The following is a 3,509-nucleotide window of genomic DNA, read 5'->3' on the forward strand; positions in this document are numbered from 1 at the left end:
GCAATAGAAGTGAATCTTCAGCTTTTAAAAAAAAATAAGTTTTTTTACTTATTTATTGAGAGAGAGAGAACGAGCGAGCGTGCGCACAAGAGGGGGAGGGGCAGAGAGAAAGGGAGAGAAAGAGAATCCCAAGCACAGAGCCTGATGAGGGGCTCAATCTCACAAACTGTGAGGTCATGACTGAGCCAAGATCAAGAGTTGGATGCCCAACTGACCTAGCCACTCACATGCCCCAACCTTCATCTTTTCTAAAGTCCATCCAGATGAGCCTTCTAGATATCTGTGCCCATTGGCTTCCCCACCAGCAACATGGGACACATTTCCCATGACCTTCAACAACATTCCGAGTTATCAATCTTTTGGTATTGTATCAGACTATTTATTTTGCATTTCCCTGGGGACTAGTGTTATTGGGCATCTCTTCAAATGATTATTCCCGTTCCTGTTCCTTCCTTACCCAAAATATCACCCATCTGTAAATGGCCATAATAATTTTACTTCCCTCAGAAGGTGCTATTAATTAGATGGAGCCATACTTTATATGTGTATATACATTGTATCAAGTCAAGGTTATTATTTTTTTTTTAATTTGAGAGAGCAGGAGAGAGTGTGTGTGAGTGCAAGTAGAGGAGAGGGAGAGAGAACCTTAAGCAGGCTCCACATTTAGCAAAGAACTTGAGGTGGGGCTTGGCCTCACGACCCTGAGACCATGACCTGAGCCCAAATCAAGAGTCAGGCACTCAACTGACTGAGTCACCCAGATGCTCCCATTGTATCAAGGTTTTATTTGCATTATTTATGTCCTTAACTTATTTCTTAATTTATTTCTCTTACCTGTTACTTACCAAGAGGTGTATACTATATTCTCCCACTATGATTAGGGATTTGTTCATTTTTCCTTATACTTTTAGTCAATTTTTTCCTTTTAGCAATTTAGGAGCTAAATAGTGAGGCATACAAGTTCAGATTTTTTATATCTTTCTGGCTAATTCCTGGTGAACTTTTCCTTTTATTATTATGTGCTTGCTACATTTACCCTTACTAATACTTTTGGCTTAGTCTATTTTGACTTATTCTTATATAACTACAGCAACATTTGAAATGTATTAGTAACTGCTTAATTTATCTCTTTTTTCATCCTTTTACCTCCAAAGTTTGGGTCAATTTATTGAGGATATGGTTTTTATAATTAACAGGTTAAAAAAAACCAATTTATCTAACCTGAGAATCTTTTAATTTGATGGTTTAGTCTTAAATTTATTTCTGTCATCGTCTCTTGGGGCATTTACTTAAAAGTGGTGAATATCCATGTCTAAATGCTGCAGAATAGTATAAAGCTAGTGATTCTAAACAAAAATGCGTTATTTTATAGCTGAGGTCTGATGTGTTTTAAATCGACACCTATGTATATGGCCAGCCACAAACCTTGGGGATGCTCGTTAACTGAACATGCATATACAACAGCCTGTACATATTTATGCACACAGAGATGCATTAATTTGTGTGTGTGAGATTTATGAAATGATATACACACACACACATGAGTATCCATGTGCATATACCTACCTTCAGGTCACTTTTCTAACACGTGGCTTCCTCTTACTTCTGCCCCCCACTACTTTTCCTGCCTCCTGTAGGAGGGGATAGTTTTCTCCCCTCCCCCCACCATCTTTTTCTCGTTTAGAAGTTACACAGTGTATTAGGTTGAACCATGTGAAATTGCTTTCATGTTGGCCAAGGTGGGTCAAACATCAGCAATTTCACATGTTGCAGTAAAATACTATGCTTTTAATGGTTACTCAAGTTTTCAACACACCCACTTAAGTTAACAAAACCAAAACTGAGTCAATCTCTATACTTCCCTTGAATCCTATAAAGACCTTAAGATATGTTCACTCTTATCACTACCACTTCCATTTGACCTGGTGTTATTGTCTACCTTCAGTCCCACTGTGCCACACCAAAATAATCATCATCAACACAAATACTGTTTACTGTTGACACTTACTTCGCTATATTTCCACATTTTGCCCTTCTGTCTTTTCATGCATTCCTCCTTTGCCTGGAGTTCAGTTTCCTTCTTCCTCAAGTGCTCTCTTAAAGATTTTCAGTAAAGAGAAGTTCTCTTAGCCTGTCTCAAATGTCTGTGTTTCATACTCACTCTTGAATAACAGTTTGGCTAGGTATAAAATTTTAGTTTGACACTGATTTTTTTTTTCTCAGTGCTTGGAAGAGATTCTCTTTGTTTTAGGCCACGCTTGGTGTTCAGAAGACTTCTGTAGTCCAAACATTGTTCTTTGGAGGGAAACTTTTGTCCTTCTCTGGATTCCTTCACAATTTCCTTTTAGACTTTAGTTTCTGAAGCTTCCGTTAGAGATGTCCATATAGAGTCATTTAAAAAAATATTTTTTAATGCTTATTAATTTTAGAGAGAGAGAGAGATTGACAAGAGACAGAGTGCAAGCAGGGGATGGGCAGAGAGAGAGAAGACACAGAATTGGAAGCAGGGAACAGAGCCTGATGCGGGGCTCAAACTCACAAGCTGTGAGATCATGACCTGAGTCAAAGTTGGACACTCAACCAACTGAGCCAGCCAGTTACCCCTTTATAGAGACTTTTTTTAAAATCTTCCTCTTCACTTATTAAGAGTTTTCTGTCAGAGAATATATTTAATTAAAAAATGGAAAATTGCAAGCTCTTATCACTTTCATTTTCTCTTTCCTCCTTCTAGAACCCCTTGTATGTGTGTAGGGTCACATCACCCTACTTGTCTTGTATAAGACCTCATCTACTTGTCTTGTAACTACACTATATTCTGTATTATCTTCTGGTTGATTTCCTTATATCTGTTTTCTGTTTCACTATGTTTCTACTTATTCAGTCCACTCTTTAATTTCGATTTAATTGATTCCCAATAATCCATTTTTATTCTTTTCTAAATCCACTGTGAGAAGGGCTATTTGCTCTGATTTTTATAAGGCTTATTTTATTTTTGAACATTCTTGTTGTCTATTTTTGGATTTTTTTTTTCAGTTAACTAACATTTTCAAGGAACAACAAGTCTTCCCGGCTTTTTCCTTTTGTGTTATTTTGCCGGTGTAATTTCACTTGTGATGGAATCATTTCTTTTTGGGTGTCTGTGTCCCTCAGTGCACATATTTAGCTAATCCCAAAGTTTATATTTGCTGTGGGAATTGTATGGTGCCTGGATTGTTAAAGTGAACTTTGCTGGTGGCTTTATTTTGGTTTATGCCAGGTATTGGGGGTAGGGGTGAACAGGGGTTCCAGTTCAGGAACAGATTCTGTGTTGGTTTCTCAGCTTCTGGTCACCACATCAAGAGCCAGAGGTAAAAACCAGATTCCAAGTCCTCAGGAAAGGAAAGCCCAGGGTTTTAGTTTCTCATTTAGGTTTATAAGCCTCACAAAATCATAGTAGAATCAGGCTTTCTTCTTTAGGACATGAGTATGAAGTTTATTCATTTTTTCCTCCACTGGGGTTGTATGAGTCC

This window comes from Panthera pardus, unplaced genomic scaffold (genome assembly GCF_024362965.1).
Source record: "Panthera pardus isolate Hobbes unplaced genomic scaffold, ASM2436296v1 HiC_scaffold_8, whole genome shotgun sequence".
Taxonomy (NCBI): domain Eukaryota; kingdom Metazoa; phylum Chordata; class Mammalia; order Carnivora; family Felidae; genus Panthera; species Panthera pardus.